The sequence below is a fragment of the Coturnix japonica genome, unplaced genomic scaffold, assembly GCF_054131305.1.
Source record: "Coturnix japonica strain WE unplaced genomic scaffold, WE-NBRP24 Scf231, whole genome shotgun sequence".
NCBI lineage: Eukaryota > Metazoa > Chordata > Aves > Galliformes > Phasianidae > Coturnix > Coturnix japonica.
This window is the reverse complement of record NW_028189134.1, coordinates 18,234-30,001: the sequence shown is the minus strand read 5'-3', so window position 1 is coordinate 30,001 and position 11,768 is coordinate 18,234. Positions and strand designations below refer to the sequence as shown.

General features: G+C 59.0%; 1 long non-coding RNA gene across 2 annotated transcripts; it reads left to right on the top strand.

The window, feature by feature from the left end:
• Positions 1-266: 266 nt before the first annotated feature.
• Positions 267-11,768, top strand: LOC146750955 (uncharacterized). 2 transcript variants are annotated; one of them, XR_014942012.1, is made up of 4 exons: positions 267-355; positions 2,525-2,569; positions 5,871-7,500; positions 7,557-11,768. It is a non-coding gene; the product is annotated as an uncharacterized LOC146750955 (long non-coding RNA). The 2 variants fall into 2 exon arrangements; XR_014942011.1 differs by having other exon boundaries at positions 5,871-11,768.

The following is an 11,768-nucleotide window of genomic DNA, read 5'->3' as shown; positions in this document are numbered from 1 at the left end:
CATCCCCCCCATCCCTATCCCCCCCATTGCCCCCCCCCCATTTCTCTCTCCCCCCCCATTCCTACCACCCATTGCTGTCCCCCCCCCATTTCTCTCCCCCCTCCATCCCTCATCCTTATCCCCCCATTACCCCCCCACATCCCTATCCCCCCCATTGCCCCCCCCCATTTCTCTCCCCCCTCCATTTCTCTCCCATCCCCCCCCCCAATTCTCCCACCCCCCCCATTGCCGCCCCCCCCCCCATTAACACATTGTCCCCCCCCCCCCCCCCCCAGGGTGACCCTGGACCCCTCGAAGCGGCCGAGCTCCAACCGCTGCGTGATGGGAAACACAGCGACCGCGGGAGCCAAAATCAGTGAGAGACTGTGGGACAATGGGGGACAATAGGGACAATAGGGGACAATGGGATAATGTGGACAATGGGGGGACAATGGGACGATGGGACAATGGGGATAATGGGAACAATAATGGGGATAATGGGGTCAATGGGACAATGGGGATAATGGGAACAGTGGGGATAATGGGGATAATGGGGTCAATGGGGATAATGGGGACAATGGGGACAATGGGGGTAATGGGGATAATGGGGATAATGGGGACAATGGGGACAATGGGGATAATGGGGATAATGGGGACAATGGGGATAATGGGGATAATGGGAACAATGGGGATAATGGGGATAATGGGATAATGGGTATAATGGGGATAATGGGGATAATGGGGACAATGGGGACAATGGGACAATGGGAAACAATGGGACAATGGGAACAATGGGACAATGGGGATAATGGGGATAATGGGGATAATGGGGATAATGGGATAATGGGGATAATGGGGATAATGGGGATAATGGGGATAATGGGATAATGGGGATAATGGGGATAATGGGGATAATGGGGACAATGGGGATAATGGGGACAATGGGGATAATGGGGATAATGGGGACAATGGGGATAATGGGGATAATGGGATAATGGGGATAATGGGGATAATGGGGATAATGGGGACAATGGGGACAATGGGACAATGGGAAACAATGGGACAATGGGGACAATGGGACAATAGGGGAACAATGGGAAACAATGGGGATAATGGGGACAATGGGAACAATGGGGACAATGGGGATAATGGGGATAATGGGAACAATGGGAACAATGGGGGACAATAGGGGACAATGGGGATAATGGGGATAATGGGGACAATGGGGATAATGGGACAATGGGGACAATGGGGGAACAATGGGGGAACAATGGGACAATGGGAAACAATGGGAACAATGGGGGACAGTGGGACAATGGGGGCAATGGGGATAATGGGACAATGGGAACAATGGGGACAATGGGGGAACAATGGGAACAATGGGGACAATGGGGATAATGGGACAATGGGACAATGGGAACAAGGGGGGAACAAAGGGACAATGAGAACAATGGGGACAATGGGGATAATGGGGACAATGGGGATAATGGGGATAATGGGAACAATGGGACAATAGGGAACAATGGGGATAATGGGGACAATGGGGACAATGGGGGAACAATTGGAACAATGGGACAATGGGGGCAATGGGACAATGGGAAACAATGGGGATAATGGGGACAATGGGGAACAATGAGGACAATGGGGACAATGGGGATAATGGGGACAATGGGGACAATGGGAACAATGGGATAATGGGGGAACAATGGGGATAATGGGGATAATGGGGATAATGGGATAATGGGGAACAATGGGATAATGGGGACAATGGGGACAATGGGGATAATGGGGACAATGGGGATAATGGGGACAATGGGGATAATGGGAAACAATGGGACAATGGGGATAATGGGGACAATGGGGACAATGGGGATAATGGGGATAATGGGACAATGGGGAACAATGGGACAATGGGATCAACGGGGGAACAATGGGACAATGGGACAATGGGGATAATGGGGATAATGGGGATAATGGGGATAATGGGATAATGGGGATAATGGGATAATGGGGATAATGGGAAACAATAGGGATAATGGGGATAATGGGGATAATGGGGATAATGGGGATAATGAGATAATGGGGATAATGGGGATAATGGGGACAATGGGATAATGGGAAACAATGGGGATAATGGGGATAATGGGGATAATGGGGACAATAGGGGAACAATGGGGGAACAATGGGAACAATGGGGGATAATGGGGATAATGGGGAACAATGGGGAACAATGGGAACAATGGGGATAATGGGGACAATGGGACAATGGGGGGACAATGGGGATCAATGGAGGACAATATGGGATAATAGGGACAATGGGACAATGGGACAATGGGGACAATGGGGAACAATGGGGACAATGGGGAACAATGGGGGAACAATGGGGTCAATGGGACAATGGGGACAATAGGGAACAATGGGTATAATGGGGATAATGGGGACAATGGGGACAATGGGGTCAAAGCTGCTGCCCCCCAGTTGTGGGGCTGGGGGGGATTTTGGGGGGGGGGGATGGGAACAGACTGACCCCCCCCCCCCTTATCAGGGTCGCAGACAAACCTGAGAGAATCGGGGGATCTGCGCTCACAAGGTGGGTCCTGCCCCATAGATGCCCCATAGCTGCCCTATAGCTGCCCCATAGCTGCCCCATAGCTGCCCTATAGACACCCCATAGCTGCCTCATTGATACCCTATAGCTGCCCCATATATGCCCTATAGACGCCCCATAGCTGTCCCATTGATACCCTATAGCTGCCCTATAGACACCCCATAGCTGCCTCATTGATACCCTATAGCTGCCCCATATATGCCCTATAGACGCCCCATAGCTGCCTCATTGATACCCTATAGCTGCCCCATATATGCCCTATAGACGCCCCATAGCAGCCCCATTGATACCCCATGGCTGCCCTATAGACACCCCATAGCTGCCCCATAGCTGCCCTATAGACGCCCCATAGCTGCCCCATTGATACCCCATGGCTGCCCTATAGACACCCCATAGCTGCCCCATAGATGCCCTATAGACGCCCTATAGCTGCCCCATTGATACTCCATAGCTGCCCCATAGACACCCCATAGCTTCCCTATAGACACCCCATAGCTGCCCCATTGATACCCCATAGCTGCCCCATAGATGCCCTATAGACGCCCTATAGCTACCCCATTGATACCCGATAGCTGCCCTATAGACACCCCATAGCTGCCCCATTGATACCCCATAGCTGCCCCATAGCTGCCCCATTGATACCCCATAGCTGCCCCATTGATTCCCTATAGCTGCCCCATTGATGCCCCATAGCTGCCCCATTGATGCCCAATAGCTGCCCCATTGATACCCCATAGCAGCCCCATTGATACACCATAGCTGCCCTATAGCTGCCCCATTGATACCCCATAGCTGCCCTATAGACACCCCATAGCTGCCCCATTGATACCCCTTAGCAGCCCCATAGGCCCTATAGCTGCCCCATAGACCACCCCAAATCCCACCCCACACCCTTCCTGGTGCCCCATAGCCCCCCATAACCACCCCAAATCCCACCCCACACCCTTTCTGGTACCCCATAGCCCCCATATCTGCCCCATAGCCCCCCTAAATCCCAGCCCACACACTTCCTGGTGCCCCATAGCCCCCATATCTGCCCCATAGCCCCCCTAAATCCCACCCCACACCCTTCCTGGTGCCCCATAGCCCCCCATAACCACCCCAAATCCCACCCCAGTCTCCTTTAGTTGCCCCATAACCCCCATATCTGCCCCATAGCCCCCCAAATCCCACCCTACACCCTTCTTGGAGCCCCATAGCCCCAATATCTGCCCCATACCCGCCCCAAATCCCACCCCACACCCTTCCTGGTGCCCCATAGACCCCCATAACCACCCCAAACCCCACCCCAGTCTCCTTTAGTTGCCCCATAGCCCCCATATCTGCCCCATAGCCCCCCCAAATCCCACCCCACACCCTTCTTGGAGCCCCATAGCCTCCATATCTGCCCCATAGGCCCCCCAAATCCCACCCCACAACCTTCCTGGTGCCCCATAGCCCCCCCATAACCACCCCAAATCCCACCCCAGTCTCCTTTAGTTGCCCCATAGCCCCCATATCTGCCCCATAATTGCCCCACATCCCCCCATAACCACCCCAAATCCCACCCCACACCCTTCCTAGTGCCCCATAGCCCCCCCAGATCCCACCCCACAACCTTCCTAATGCCCCATAACCAGCCCAAATCCCACCCCACACCCTTCCTGGTGCCCCATAGTCCCAATATCTGCCCCATAGCCCCCCAAATCCCACCCCACAACCTTCCTGGTGCCCCATAGCCCCCATATCTGCCCCATACCCACCCCAAATCCCACCCCACACCCTTCCTAGTGCCCCATAGCCCCCCACATCCCACCCTACACCCTTCTTGGAGCCCCATAGCCTCCATATCTGCCCCATAGGCCACCCAAATCCCACCCCACACCCTTCCTGGTGCCCCATAGCCCCCATATCTGCCCCATAGCCCCCCCAAATCCCACCCCACAACCTTCCTGGTGCCCCATAGCCCCCCATAACCACCCCAAATCCCACCCCAGTCTCCTTTAGTTGCCCCATAGCCCCCATATCTGCCCCATAACCCCCCCAAATCCCACCCCACAACCTTCCTGGTGCCCCATAGACCCCCATAACCACCCCAAATCCCACCCCACACCCTTCCTGGTACCCCATAGCCCCCATATCTGCCCCATAGCCCCCCCTAAATCCCACCCCAGTCTCCTTCAGTTGCCCTATAGCCCCCATATCTGCCCTATAACTGCTCCACATCCCCCCATACCCACCCCAAATCCCACCCCATACCCTTCCTAGTGCCCCATAGCCCCCCCAAATCCCACCCCACAACCTTCTTGGTGCCCCATAGCCCCCCATAACTATCCCAAATCCCACCCCACAACCTTCCTAATGCCCCATAACCACCCCAAATCCCACCCCACAACCTTCCTGGTGCCCCATAGCCCCCCATAACCACCCCAAATCCCACCCCAGTGTCCTTTAGTTGCCCCATAGCCCCCATATCTGCCCCATACCCACCCCAAATCCCACCCCACACCCTTCCTGGTGCCCCATAGCCCCCCATAACCACCCCAAATCCCACCCCAGTCTCCTTTAGTTGCCCCATAGCCCCCCATATCTGCCCCATAGCCCCCCCAAATTCCCCCCCCACACCCTTCCTGGTGCCCCATAGCCCCCATATCTGCCCCATAACCACCCCAAATCCCACCCCACACCCTTCTTGGAGCCCCATAGATCCCCATAGCCCCCCCAAATCCCACCCCACACCCTTCCTGGTGCCCCAAAGCCCCCCATAGCCACCCCAAATCCCACCCCAGTCATCTTAAGATGCCCCATAGCCCCCATATCTGCCCCATAACCACCCCAAATCCCACCCCACACCCTTCCTGGTGCCCCATAGCCTCCATATCTGCCCCATAATTGCCCCACATCCCCCCATAACCACCCCAAATCCCACCCCACAACCTTCCTGGTGCCCCATAGCCCCCATAACCACCCCAAATCCCACCCCATTCTCCTTTAGTTGCCCCATAGCCCCCATATCTGCCCCATAGCCCCCCCAAATCCCACCCCACACCCTTCTTGGAGCCCCATAGCCTCCATATCTGCCCCATAGCCCCCCCAAATCCCACCCCACACCCTTCTTGGAGCCCCATAGCCTCCATATCTGCCCCATAGCCCCCCCAAATCCCACCCCACACCCTTCCTGGTGCCCCATAGCCCCCATATCTGCCCCATACCCCCCCCACAACCACCCCAAATCCCACCCCCCACCCCATACCCCCCCAATCTCCCCTATTAACCCCCTCCCTTTTCTTCCCCCCCCCCACAGTTGCCATCTACCTGGGCATCAAACGGAAGCCCCCCCCCGGCTGCCCCGACGTCCCCGGCGTGTGACATGGGGTGGGGGGGACACGACCCCCCAACCCCCCCCCCCCCCCAGGCGCTGCTGACCGCTCTGAGCCGGGACCCCCACCCCAAAACCCTTCACCCCCCCCCCGCCCCCAACTCGGCCCCCTCATATTGGGACCCCCCCCCCCCCAAAACCTGGGGGGGCTCCGTGGGGCTGGGAGCAGCGCCTTGATGTGGGGACAGTGGGACAGAACAACCCCCCCCCAACATTAACCACTTCAACCCACCCCCCCCAACACTGTGGGGGTGTTGGGACCCCCGTCTTGGGGTTGGGACCCCCATGGGACCCCCATTCTGAAGGTGGGACCCCCATCTTGGGGTTGGGACCCCCCCCATTGGGGACATGGTGACGTTGGGACCCCCATCTTGGGGTTGGGACCCCCATGGGACCCCCATTCTGAAGGTGGGACCCCCATCTTGGGGTTGGGACCCCCCCCCCCTTGGGGATAAGGTGACACCAAGACCCCTATCAAGGAGCTGGGACCCCCATTATGGGGACATTGGGACCCCCATTATGGGGACATGGTGATGTTGGGACCCCAATCTTGGGGTTGGGACCCCCCCTCCCCTTGGGGATAAGGTGACACCAAGACCCCTATCAAGGAGCTGGGACCCCCATTATGGGGACATTGGGACCCCCACCATAGGGACATGGTGATGTTGGGACCCCCATCTTGGGGTTGGGACCCCCATGGGACCCCCATTCTGAAGGTGGGACCCCCATCATGGAGTTGGGACCCCCATGGGACCCCCATTCTGAAGGTGGGACCCCCATCTTGGGGTTGGGACCCCCATGGGACCCCCATTCTGAAGGTGGGACCCCCATCTTGGGGTTGGGACCCCCATGGGACCCCCATTCTGAAGGTGGGACCCCCATCTTGGGGTTGGGACCCCCCCCATTGGGGACATGGTGACATTGGGACCCCCATCTTGGGGTTGGGACCCCCATGGGACCCCTATTCTGAAGGTGGGACCCCCATCTTGGGGTTGGGACCCCCCCCTCCCCTTGGGGATAAGGTGACACCAAGACCCCTATCAAGGAGCTGGGACCCCCATTATGGGGACATTGGGACCCCCATTATGGGGACATGGTGATGTTGGGACCCCAATCTTGGGGTTGGGACCCCCATCTTGGGGACATGGTGACTTTGGGACCCCCATCCTGGAGGTGGGACCCCCATTATGGCGACATTGGGACCCCCATTCTGGGGACATGGTAACATTGGGACCCCAATCTTGGGGTTGGGACCCCCCCCCCCTTGGGGACAAGGTGACACCAAGACCCCCATCATGGAGCTGGGACCCCCCATTCTGATGGTGGGACCCCATCCTGGACCTGAGACCCCCATCATGGGGATATGGTGATGTTGGGACCCCCATCTTGGGGTTGGGACCCCCATCATGGGGACATGGTGACGTTGGGACCCCCATCCTGAGGACGCCATGGGACCGGGACCCCCATCATGGGGACAAGGTGACACCAAGACCCCCATTGTGGACCTGGGACCCCCATTATGGGGACATGGTGACGTTGGGACCCCCATCCTGGGGTTGAGACCCCCCCCCGCCATTGGGGACATGGTGACGTTGGGACCCCCATCCTGAGGACGCCATGGGAGCGGGACCCCCATCATGGGGACAAGGTGACCCCCAAGACCCCCATCCTGGACCTGGGACCCCCATCATGGGGACATGGTGACGTTGGGACCCCTCCCCTTGGGGACAAGGTGACCCCAAGACCCCCATCCTTGAGTTGAGACCCCCATTCTGAAGGTGGGACCCCCATCATGGAGTTGGGACCCCCCCCATTGGGGACATGGTGACTTTGGGACCCCCATAATGGAGCTGGGACCCCCATTCTGAAGGTGGGACCCCCATCATGGAGTTGGGACCCCCCCTTGGGGACAAGGTGACTTTGGAACCCCCATCCTGGAGTTGAGACCCCCCCCCATTGGGGATATGGTGATGTTGGGACCCCCATCATGGGGACATGGTGACGTTGGGACCCCCATCCTGAGGACGCCATGGGACCGGGACCCCCATCATGGGGACAAGGTGACCCCCAAGACCCCCATCCTGGAGCCAAGACCCCCATCATGGGGACATGGTGATGTTGGGACCCCTCCCCTTGGGGACAAGGTGACCCCAAGACCCCCATCATGGAGCTGGGACCCCCATTCTGAAGGTGGGACCCCCATCATGGAGTTGGGATCTCCCCCATTGGGGACACAGTGACGTTGGGACCCCCATCATGGACCTGGGACCCCCATTATGGGGACATGGTGACGTTGGGACCCCAATCTTGGGGTTGGGACCCTCCCCCTTGGGGACAAGGTGACTTTGGGACCCCCATCCTGAAGTTGAGACCCCCCCCCATTGGGGACATGGTGACTTTGGGACCCCCATCATGGACCTGAGACCCTCATTATGGGGACATGGTGATGTTGGGACCCCCATCCTGAGGACACCATGGGACCGGGACCCCCATTATGGGGACAAGGTGACCCCCAAGACCCCCATCCTGGACCTGGGACCCCCATCATGGGGACATGGTGATGTTGGGACCCCTCCTTTTGGGGACAAGGTGACCCCAAGACCCCCATCATGGAGCTGGGACCCCCATTCTGAAGGTGGGACCCCCATCATGGAGTTGGGACTCCCATTATGGGGACATGGTGATGTTGGGACCCCCATCCTGGACCTGAGACCCCCCATTCTGAAGGTGGGACCCCCATCCTGGACCTGAGACCCCCATCATGGGGATATGGTGATGTTGGGACCCCCATCTTGGGGTTGGGACCCCCATTATGGGGACATGGTGACGTTGGGACCCCAATCCTGGGGTTGGGACCCCCATTATGGGGACATGGTGATGTTGGGACCTCAATCTTGGGGTTGGGACCCCCATTATGGGGACAAGGTGACTTTGGGACCCCCATCCTGGAGTTGAGACCCCCCCCCATTGGGGATATGGTGACGTTGGGACCCCCATCCTGGACCTGGGACCCCCATCATGGGGACATGGTGATGTTGGGACCCCTCCCCTTGGGGACAAGGTGACCCCAAGACCCCCATCATGGACCTGAGACCCCCCCATTCTGAAGGTGGGACCCCCATCCTGGAGCTGGGACCCCCATCATGGGGATATGGTGATGTTGGGACCCCCATCTTGGGGTTGGGACCCCCATTATGGGGACATGGTGACGTTGGGACCCCAATCTTGGGGTTGGGACCCCCCACTTGGGGATAAGGTGACACCAAGACCCCCATCATGGACCTGAGACCCCCATCATGGGGACATGGTGACATTGGGACCCCCATCCTTGAGTTGAGACCCCCATTCTGAAGGTGGGACCCCCATCATGGAGTTGGGATCCCCCCCATTGGGGACATGGTGACACCAAGACCCCCATCATGGACCTGGGACCCCCATTATGGGGACATGGTGACATTGGGACCCCCATCCTGGACCTGAGACCCCCCATTCTGAAGGTGGGACCCCCATCCTGGAGCTGGGACCCCCATCATGGGGATATGGTGACGTTGGGACCCCCATCATGGGGATATGGTGACGTTGGGACCCCCATCATGGACCTGGGACCCCCATCATGGGGACACGGTGACGTTGGGACCCCCATCCTGAGGACACCATGGGACCGGGACCCCCATCATGGGGACAAGGTGACCCCCAAGACCCCCATCCTGGACCTGGGACCCCCATCATGGGGACATGGTGATGTTGGGACCCCCATCATGGGGACAAAGTGACCCCCAAGACCCCCATCCTGGAGCCAAGACCCCCCAACTTGGGGCCACCGTGGAGTAAAGACCCCAACCCTGGGGATGTGGTGACACCGAGACCCCCATCCTGGGCTCACCACGGGACCGGGACCCCCACCCTGGGCTCAGGGTGACACCGAGGACCCCATCATGGAGTCGGGACCCCCGTCATGGGGACAACGTGGGACTGGGACCCACATCCTGGACTTGGGACCCCCCATTTGGGGACATGGTGACACTGAGACCCCTTAGTGTGGAGCTGAGACCCCCACCTTGGGGACACCGTGGGACTGGGACCCCCATCGTGGACTTAGGACCCCCCATTTAGGGACATGGTGACACTGAGACCCCCACCCTCATTGGGGGACCCCCATCTTGGGGTTGTGGTGACATTGAGACCCCCACCTTGGGGACACCGTGGGACTGGGACCCCCATCGTGGACTTGGGACCCCCCATTTGGGGACATGGTGACACTGAGACCCCCTACACTGGGGACACTGCAGGACCCGGGACCCCCCTCCACGGGGTCAGGGTGACACCGAGACCCCCATAATGGAATGGGGACCCCCATCTTGGGGACACCATAGGACCAGGACCCCCACCTTGGGGGCATGATGGCTTTGGGACCCCCATCTTGGGGACACCAAGGGACTGGGACCCCCACATTGGGGTCAGGGTGACGCTGAGACCCCCATAATGGAATAGGGACCCCCACCATGGGGTCGTGGTCATGTTGGGACCCCCATCGTGGGGACACCATAGGGCTGGGACCCCCACTGTAGGGTAAGGGTGGCACTGAGACCCCCATAATGGAATGGGGACCCCCACTTTGGGGTCAGGGTGACACCGAGCCCCCCATAATGGAATGGGGACCCCCACTTTGGGGTCAGGGTGGCACTGAGACCCCCATAATGGAATGGGGACCCCCACTTTGGGGTCAGGGTGACACTGAGACCCCCATAATGGAATGGGGACCCCCCCCCATGGGGTCAGGGTGACACCGGGACCCCCATAATGGAATGGGGACCCCCACCATGGGGTCGTGGTGATGTTGGGACCCCCACCCTGGGGACACCATAGGACTGAGACCCCCACTTTGGGGTCAGGGTGACACTGAGACCCCCATAATGGAATGGGGACCCCCACTTTGGGGTCAGGGTGACGCTGAGACCCCCATAATGGAATAGGGACCCCCACTTTGGGGTCAGGGTGATGTTGGGACCCCCATCTTGGGACCCCATGGGACTGAGACCCCCACTGTGGGGTCAGGGTGACACTGAGACCCCCATAATGGAATGGGGACCCCCACTTTGGGGTCAGGGTGACACTGAGCCCCCCATAATGGAATGGGGACCCCCACCATGGGGTCAGGGTGACACTGAGCCCCCCATAATGGAATGGGGACCCCCCCCATGGGGTCAGGGTGACACTGTGCCCCCCATAATGGAATGGGGACCCCCACTTTGGGGTCAGGGTGACACTGAGCCCCCCATAATGGAATGGGGACCCCCACTTTGGGGTCAGGGTGACACTGAGACCCCCATAATGGAATGGGGACCCCCACTTTGGGGTCAGGGTGGCACTGAGACCCCCATAATGGAATAGGGACCCCCACTTTGGGGTCAGGGTGACACCAAGACCCCCATAATGGAATGGGGACCCCCACTTTGGGGTCAGGGTGACACTGAGACCCCCATAATGGAATGGGGACCCCCACTTTGGGGTCAGGGTGACACCAAGACCCCCATAATGGAATGGGGACCCCCACTTTGGGGTCAGGGTGACACTGAGCCCCCCACCCTGCAGCCCCCCCACCCCAAAGGGGTCGTCAGCACTTTAATGGGGTTGGGGGGGGTCACAACTGTATGGGGTCGCCCCTTCCCCCCCCGCTGTCCCCACGCCGCCATATTGTCCCCGTGTCTTTCTGTCCCCCCCCCCCCCCCCATAATGTAAATACGACCCCCGACCCCCCCCCCCCCCATTTTTAAGTTATTCCGACCCAATTCTGTGACCCACAATAAACGTAGGAGAAACCTA